Source organism: Arvicola amphibius, chromosome 9, assembly GCF_903992535.2.
Source record: "Arvicola amphibius chromosome 9, mArvAmp1.2, whole genome shotgun sequence".
NCBI classification, from domain to species: domain Eukaryota; kingdom Metazoa; phylum Chordata; class Mammalia; order Rodentia; family Cricetidae; genus Arvicola; species Arvicola amphibius.
This window is the reverse complement of record NC_052055.2, coordinates 75,871,436-75,881,326: the sequence shown is the minus strand read 5'-3', so window position 1 is coordinate 75,881,326 and position 9,891 is coordinate 75,871,436. Positions and strand designations below refer to the sequence as shown.

Here is a 9,891-nt window from a genome sequence, read left to right as displayed (position 1 = left end):
CATGTTAGTTTCACAAATTTATTATGCTTGAATATTTGGAAAAGTTGAAACTGTAATCAAATTTAATTACTATCAATATTCTGGGAGCACTTCTGCTTCCAGTCTGACAGAAATTCACATTTCATCCTATTCTTGCTGAGGGAAAATAATATATGAACACTAAATAAGACAAATGAGTTAAAAGTTACTATTGTCTTAGCAAGGCATGTACCCTGTGTCAACAGTGGCACAAATGATGAGGAACTAACCACTTTTGGTTGGTTTCAAGGTCCTCTACAAGACACAACACATTCCTGGCACAATTATTGTGCCAGGAACCTATGATTAGACAGATCATAAGTACTAGGAAAGAAGCTACTATTCTGCTAGACGACATAGTTTAAAACTGAATCCTAATGACCTATTGTTATACCGATAAGATTGAGACCTCTCACAACTTTCATAAGATAAGCTTCTGGTTTCTGTTTTCCATAGATGGGTGATCAACACAGAGATCTCAAATAATCAAAGTGCAGAGAATAAGAGACAGTAGATTATCAAGCCCCAGATGGAGCATATGTACGACATCCTTTCCTTGAAAAACTCAGGGGTCCTTGCAGAAGAGGAGGTCAGTGAATGCAAGACCACCACAGGCAATAGATGTCTACAAAACAAAGCAAATTGGTGTCTGCCTTCAGGATGCAGCATGGTAGTTTCACATGTAAACACACAGTAATTATGAAATGATAAAAATATCTGTACAAGCCTCAACTAGACAAAATCTCAGTATGGAAAAGGGAAGTGAGCACAAAGTCCCATCCCTATCCAAGGCACCATTGGAAATATTTTCCTGCTGGTACCATAAAGCTCAGGTTTTACAAAGAGTGTAACCACTGACAAGTCAACAACATTCCAGCAGAATACCATAAATTCAATAATATTTGGGGATCATGAATTGTCCCCAATTGGTTGTGACACAACGTTATATAGGATGCCAGTGAATGGGAAATAGAGTGTGTCTGGAAAGAATTAGGGCGTGAATATGATCAGAATGCTTAGTATGTAATTCTAAAAATACTATTAATTTTAAGTGTTTGGAGAGCAGAGAAAACCTAATCCACTGGAAACCATTAGAGCCGGGAAATGAGATGGCGGAAAGTTCTCTACGGGTTTTTGTTGTTTTATTTTGATGATTCTTTATAAATCCATGACATAGGCAGCGAATAAATGAGAAACAGCAATGGAAGCAAATGGAAAAGCATCTTTCATCCAAGCTTTATCTCTAAACAAAGCGCTGTAACCCCGAGACAATGTCAGATTGCAGAAACAGACAACTTGAGATAACCGCTGCTTCCTAAAAATGCCACAGTACCACCATAGCTGCAAACATGATCCTTGGGAGCAAAAACCAAAGATGAGCCTGATGTCCTGTCCATGTCTGACTGTTATGAGGTGCCCTTACCCACGTGTCTGGGATGTTATCGGAGTAGGTGAGTTGGAAACCAGGTATTCATCCATTCAGAGAGGTAGTGGGTCCCCATTCTGCCAAGTTTTCCACAAGTAGTAATTATTCTCCTCTCATTATTTTTCACTAAGATAGCTCAAGAGAACATGCATCAGAATCTGAGATATCCACTTAGAGTGAGGAAACTGGTTATATGTCGGTGACCAGGAAGGCCTAGAACATGGTGAGAAATTCCTTGTCTTCCCAAAGGAATTTGGAAAACCATTCTAGATTACAGGAACTGGAACATAAAACCTTGACTTTGACCTGCATATGACAATGATGGAGCATCGCCTACGACCCCAGCAAAGCGATGTCGCAGACAACTCTCTCAAACAGAAAGTTCAGATAATATCTTGCAACACAATACTCACATGTCCAGATCCTAACAGACAGCTGCTCTTTACTCCATGAACCAGAAAGATCACAAATGAAATGGGAAAAAGTAGACAATCAATACATGTCAGTTCAAGTGTTTGATAACATGATGGATTTTCAGTGGAAGGACAGAACACAATAACACTTTAGTAGATGAAAGACAAACCTCTCTGTTACAGTTACAAAGCAGCGATGCTCATTATGGAAAGTCCCACAGGGGGTTGTACCCTGGATCAGCAGCAAACCGGAATGCAGAAAACAGCGCCTACAAAGGAGAGCAGGCACAGTTAACTGTTTCTTCAGACTTAGTGACCATTGGCTAATTTGACTGATTTCAGAAGTCATGGGACACGGAAACTCATCCTGGTTGTTTCATGAGTGGTCCTGAAATGTAAGAATATGAGAAGCAAGAAGCACAAAGAAAGTGTATTTGAGGAGTACGATAACTGTTCCCGAACATTTGACTTCGATGAGATACAGTTTAGCAAACTCTCAGCAAAAAAGAATTGAAATATTTAGCTAGGTCAATACAGAATATGTGAGTACTGCACTACAAGGTGTGAAATTGAGACCACTCTGTAGACTAGACCCTGATTTGGGCATATCTTTGCAATGTTCTTGGAACTGGTCAGGTTATCATAAATGTCAGTGCCCTGATGAAGTTATTTCAACTGCATATTCTGCTGAATGAAACCAGCTTTGAATTTGGGTCACAAACAATAGTACTGGTACTGACAAAATCACCTCTGTGCTCTTTAGCTTATGAACTGCTAGGAGCAAGGCATGGCTGATAATTGAGCACATTAATCTTGTGGTGACAGGTTGCTCTTACTTATTACTTATTGTGTCTCCAAAGAACCATTTAAGACTGATGAACATAAGTCTCTCCTAAAAAGAGATAGGAAGTAAGGATATTTTATACTGTAAAGTTAATGTGATCTTGAGAATAATTGTAAAAATAAATATAGAATGTTCTTATGATTAAGGAAGATGATTTTAAAATCTTCCTAAAAAGATCACCTGTGGTGATTTTATCTTAATGAAAGGAGATATTTCAAAAGCAAACTAAGTCTAGATTCCAGAACACATATTGGAACCTGGTACTGTTGATGGGATTTTGTACATATCAGAGAGAGCTTACTGTTCTTTGATAATTTTGTTTTGGCTTTGGTTTTATTGTTGTTTTTAAGATTTAAGCTAATTTTTATTTTATGTATATCTATGTGAGTACCCATGGAAGGCAGGTGGTTGTGGGCCTGAGTATATGGATGTGCACCATATGTGTGCATGTGTCCATGGAGGGCAGTTGGTTGTGGTTCTGAGCATATGTATTGACCACATGATTGTATGTACCTATAGAAGGCAGGTAATTGCAGGATGCCCAATGTAGGCAATAAGAATTAAACCCAGGTCCTCTGCAAGTGCTGTTAAGGATCAAGCCATTGCTCCAGGCAAATCTCTTCCTGTTATTAAGGCTATATCTATTTTCCCTGGGAAAGTTAAATATATATCAATAATGGTGAGATTGCTAGGCATTGGATTAATATAAAAAGTATGCTTTAAAAAAGAGATAAATAGTAAATGTTTTTAAGGGAATACCTATTTAGTTATATTATTATTTATTATATTATTTATTTTATATTGAGCTATTAAATTACACAAAAGAGGATAAGAATATAATATTTTGTCTAATTGAAAATAGTGGAGAAGTTCTCTGGCTGTGGTATATATTATCAACATTGAAAAATATTAATTATATAAGAATTCCTTTTATGATTAAAATATTATTAGGAATGGAAAGAGATACCACAGTCTATCTAGAGCTCCTCAGCACAAATTTGGTTTTAATTCTTCTTAAGTTGTTTATTTGAAGCAACTCTTTATTATTCATGGTGTTCTTGAGAAACTTAGCATCAAGGAGATACATATATAACCAAGCAGCCTGTAAATCTCTTCATTGAAGATGATAAAGTATGTTAGGGAAACAACACTTATTCATAAGTAAATTTAATTCCAGGTAAAAAACTGAAGGTGGCACTTCAAGAAAGGAAAATGATAGACTGATTTATCTCATGCATATACATTAGAACTTTAAGATATAAAGGTATAGGAAATGTAGGTATACATAACTCATATACTTGAATTAAACATTTAAAAACATAATGTGTCACAGCCAAGGCAATTGCATTTCGAGGAAGATAAATTTGGATAACAATAATTATTATAATTCCACATATAATCAACGACTCTGAAACAAATTCGCAAAACTTTTGTGTATACAAATCCTGACTCAGTGATATGACTCAGTGGGCAAAGTTTTGTTAAGTAAGCATGAGAGCCTGAACTTGACTCCTCAGAACACACATAAAGTTGGATAGTGAGTGTTTGCAAGCCGTAGGGCCAGATGGGAGGTAGAAACACCAAGAAAATCTTGATAAGGTTGTCGGCAAGTTATCTTGGAATTCTCAGTAGTGAAACCACAAACGATTCTGTATCCGAGTAGGATTCAGTGGCAGCCATCCAAGGATGTTCCTTGACCTCACATGTACCTGCACTTAGAAACATGAAAAATGTATGTGTCATATAAACGAACATTGAAAACCATGACGAGTTCAAGATAAACTATACAAAGTAATGAACAAGAAAAATGCAGGTACCACCATTCTCAAAATATGATCAACACAAACCAAAAATATTGCTATACTTTTCTCCTGCCATCATTTAAAAGGTTTAAGCAGGAATCAAAATGTTATGACCAATCTCTGCTGAAGAAAGAGAGAGACTCCATCTCAAGATTACAAAACAAACATACAAATGAAGACATGACAAATCTATCCCCATAATCCCATCAGGATGGGCTGCACAAATGCATATGGTAATTGGTTTGTGGTTTTTTTTTTTTTTTTTTTTTTTTTTTTTTTTTTTTTTGCTTCAGCTGCTGTTTATTGACACTCAGGTGGGCACTATAGCAGCAGGCCTGGAGATGCTGCACAGTAGAACGGGAGGTGGAGGGTGTGACTGTAGTGACCGCTGAGAAGTGCGCAAGGAGCAGTGGGGGAGGCAAGTCCGGCCCGGGGCCAGAGGTTATTATCTATACAGGAACCTGGGCCCCATGCCTTAAACCCCTACTCTTGCTGTCTCCTGACTCCAGGCCAGGGCTGGGAGTTCTCTGGGCAACTTTCTACAGGAGCAAAGTACACAGAGATGTTGCTGCCCCTTTGTGATAAAGCCAGAGGGTTTCCAATTCTGCACTCCTCTGTCACCCCTGGCTTGGGTAGGGCCATATGATAGACACACAGCTGGGCTCTATTCCATGTTTCAGCGACAGTAATTTTCCCGGGTGTCCCAGGCCACCAGCGCCACACTCTGGCCCAGAGTGAGCACTACAAGCGTTGCTGGCCTAATGGATGGGATGGGGAAGGGGATGGGACAGGGGCTAGAAGAGGGGCTCCAGAAGGCCATCAAGGCACAGGCACTACACGCATGGTGTTGGTGAAGCCAGAGCCAGGGTGCCACCCAGTCAGCACAATGACCACATCTCCCTTCTTGAAGAAGCCTCGGGCCTTGCCAACATTCATGGCCAAATTCACACGGAGGCCTACATCCTCAGCCCAGGCGTCCTGCACTGCATCCTTACACAGTACAGGGAAGATGCCACGGTACAAATGGGCCTGGCGAGCTGTATGGGGATTGCGGGTCACGGCAATGATGGGCGCACGCGGGCGGTACCTGGCCACCTGGTGAGCTCTCCTGCCAGACTTGGTGAGCACGATAATGGCCCCACTGCAGCACTTGAAAGAGGCCTCCACAGCGCCCAAAGCAGCAGCTTCTGTGGTGATAGGCGCCAGACGGCGGAGTTCCTCGAATAACTGCAGGTGGTAGATGGCGGCCTCCGCCTCACGGGCAATCAGGTGCTGCATGAGAACGGCCTCCAGAGGGTAGTCCCCTTTGGCGGTCTCTCGTGACAGCATGATGCAGTCTGCTCCATCTAGGACCGCACTGGCCACATCACTGCCCTCAGCACGGGTGGGGCGGGGCTTCTTGATCATGCTCTCCAGCATCTGTGTGGCATAGATGACTGGCTTCCCGGCGCGGTTGCGTCGTCCAATCATCATCTTCTGAGCCAGGAAGACTTTCTCTGCAGGAATCTCAATGCCCAAGTCACCACGAGCCACCATGATCCCATCACTGGCCTCCAAAATCTCATCAAACCTGCGGACGCCTTCGTGGTTCTCGATTTTGCTGATGATCTTGATGTTCTTTCCCTTTTCTCCCAGGACCTTCCTAACCCCGTGCACATCAGCTGCCTTGCGGATGAAAGACGCAAACACCACGTCTACATCCTGCTCCACCCCAAACTTCAGGTCCTGGATGTCCTTTTCTGACACAGCAGGGAGGTCCGCAGCGGCTCCGGGGAGGTTCACCCCCTTTTTGCTGCCCAAGGAACCACCATTCTCTACCTCTGTCACCAGGAAGTCAGCGCCTTTCTCCTTCACCTGCAGTGAAATGAGCCCATCATCTACGTAGATCTTGCTGCCCACTTCCACCACCTAACAGATGTTCTTATAGTCCAGCCACAGCGTGTTCTCGTCACACTTTTCCATGTAGGCGTTGTCCAGGGTGATCTTCAGGGTAGCTCCCTTCTTCAGCTCCACTTCTGCAGTGCCGCTGCCTTTGATGAGTCCAGTCCGGATCTCAGGCCCCTTTGTGTCCAGAGCCACAGCAACAGACCGGTAAAGAATGGGATCAGAGGCGAAGTTTTCTGTGGCTGCACGCATGTTCTTGATAGTTTCTGCATGGTACTCATGAGTTCCATGAGAGAAATTGAGACGAGCCACGTTCATTCCCGACATGATCATCTCCTTCAGCATCTCCACAGACCGGGAAGCAGGACCAATGGTACAAATGATGCCAGGGTTGCGGGCCGTGATGGGTGCGGAGTCAATGTCCAGGCGGCACATATGTTCTAAGAAGGTGTCAGCAGCCATGGCTGTATGCAGCTGCTGGGTTTGAATGAAGGCAGTCCCTGATTCGCTGTGTGGTTTCGGCATGGTTCCTGAGGTCCTCGGGCGTACTCCGGATCCTGCAGCGATACCCAAGTCGGATGACTGGAGGGTCAGGACGAGTCTCTGCTGTGCGGGGGTAATCGTTTTCAATGAATATTTAATAAGAGGGAAAGAAGAAAGTATTATTAACTGATGAAGGTAAATATCCACAGTTTTGTTAACAATCAAGAGTCCCGTTTCTTGCCATAAACCCATTCTTTATTTTTGAGTTCCAGATAAGGATGACAAGAAAGGCTTTATATAGCAGGTCTAATGTGGAACATCCACTCTGCACAACAGATAGATGTGCAGATAAGGTCTGACAGTCTCTAAGGGCTCAGAAGTTCTCATAGGACCCTTAGAAACAACTTTTGGGTAGACAGAAGTTCAGTGAATAAGGAAACAGCTGCTAAGTTGACAATCCAAATTCATTGCCAGAACCCACATTATGGAAGAAAATAATTGACTCCTGCAAATTATTCTCTGATTTCCACACATGCAGATGTCCAAGCATCACACACACACACACACACACACACACACACACACAGAGAGAGAGAGAGAGAGAGAGAGAGAGAAACAGAGAGACAGAGAGACAGAGAGAGAGAGAGAGACAGAGAGAGAAAGACAGAGAGAGAGAGACTAAGCAATAACCAAGAAACCATCAAGTATTATTGAAAGAAAACAATGTAAAATTAGGGATAAGAACTGTTTGAGTTAAACACCTAAATAGTTAAAAACATTTTATTTATATGCTATTAAATTATATATATATATATATATATAATTTTTATAAACTTTCAAGTTGGTTCCTTGGCATATGTCTTAGTTGGGATTTTATTGGAGCAGCCCACTTACATTTTCAGAGATTTTATCGTCATGATGGGAAATACAGTTACATACAGGTTGACATAGTGCTGGATATACCTGAGAGTTCTACACCTGGATTCACAGGGTTCAGAAAGAAACAGTGAGACTTTGGGTCTGGCTTGAACATTTAAAACCTCAAAGCCCACACCCAGTAACACACCTCTTACAACAAGACCATACCTACTCCAACAAAGACATACCTCCTAATAGTGCCACTCCCTTTAGACCTATGGGGGAATTTTATTCCAACTACAACAGAATATTAGAAATATAATGAGGCAGGAAGTCAACAGAATTTTGATAATTTGAAAATTTTTTCTACAGTCACATTGCTGCATCGGTGGCCACAGGATAGAAGGCAAGAGAGAAGACATTATTGATAAAGGCATTCAGAAGAAATAAATACTAGTTATTCATTGTGCAACTTGTAACCAAATTTAATGAATTTATTGATTATCTAAAAATAACTACTAAAACATAGAGTCTTAGAAGTCTGACTATGGAAAATGATAAATACTTGTGATAAGGGATATACTAATTTTCCTAATAAGATTAATCTATAATCCTGATCTATCAATATAACACATTGCACTACATAAACAAATACACTTAGTATATCACACAGTACAATGTAAGTAAATATGAGTGTTATATTAGAACATCATTCATATATAGATATAGAAAAATGACTACTATATCACATAAAATATTTTAATTTTTTTAAATTTTAATTCTAAATTTTATTCCAAAATTCATTTTTCTATTAGATTTATTTGCTCTTATTTTCTGTATATGAGCACTTGACTGCAGGTATGTCTGTGTATCATATGCATGAGAGATGTTCTTTGAGTCCAGAAAAAGATGTTGTATCCCTTGGAATTGGGTTATGGACACTTGTGAGCTGTTTTGTGGTTGCTAGGAACTGAGCCTAGGTCCCCAGCAAGTGTTTTTTTTTTTTTTTCACTACAAAACAACCTCTCTAGCTTCTGATATTCCTATATTTAAAAGTCAAAATAATTAAGGTCTTAAAAATAACAATGAACAAGATATTTGTGATTTTAACATAGGAAACCGATAAGTGAAATACCAAGGTATGTACTAAGGAAAATATCAATAAAAAGAAATATGGTGGTAAATAGTTTTGTTACACATAATCTAACATGAGAGAACAGAGACTATTTTAATAGGTCAGGTTGGCTGTTCATGCATTCTGTACAGTCCTGTGTGTGTCTTAGGTAACAGCTCCATAGTAGCAACCTCTCACAGAATAGACAAGAACCTGGACTTGATCTCTCACACAGATATAAAGGTCTGCATTAATGCATATTCCAAATAATGCATATTTGGATAATATGTTCAACCCAAGATCATCCGATATAAAATTTAATGCTTTGAAAAATTATTACAGTAAAAATAATGAAATGACCTATACAAAACCAAAAAGGATTCAGCCTCGATGGCTGTCTTAATTATCTTTCTATTGCTGTGACAAAATACCATGATTTTATAAAGGCACCTTATAAAAGAGAACAGTTAACATAGCACTTACAGTTCTATGAGGATAGAGCTCAGAGCCATCATGGTGGGTAGCTAGCATGGATTCACGTATCCAGGAATGGTTCTCGAGCAAAGGCTGAGAAAGCTAGTGGAGAGGGCATAAATTTTTGAACCTTAACATGTGTCCCCAATGATAAACCCCCTGCAACAATATCAAACCTCCTAATCTTTCCTAAATGCTTCCACCAAAGGGGTACAAGTGTTTAAATATATAAACCCTTATGTGATCCATTCTCACTTAAATTACCACAATGACCATCAACACAAATAAAATTTCCTAATTGATGCTACCTGATAAGATCAGGTCAATAGCAATATATTTTACTTACAAATAATGCAATGATTAAATAATGTGAGTGACATACAAGCTGATCTTTTATAGTAAAGCTGTAATATTATTATGATATATAATAGGATTGGAATTAAAAATTTGTGAATTAGAGTACGATACGATGATTAAGTCATGACATACCTGCTTCAGTGTCTCAGACACTATTGAGGGAATGGTAAAATTTTAGGTAGAAAATGTAAAGATGTACCAGAAAAAAAATTGACTAT

The 9,891-nt window shown here is 40.0% G+C and overlaps 1 pseudogene; it reads right to left on the bottom strand.

Annotated features, from left to right (window-relative positions):
- Nucleotides 1–5,322: 5,322 nt before the first annotated feature.
- On the bottom strand, nucleotides 5,323–6,924 carry LOC119823383 (annotated as a pseudogene).
- Nucleotides 6,925–9,891: the final 2,967 nt, after the last annotated feature.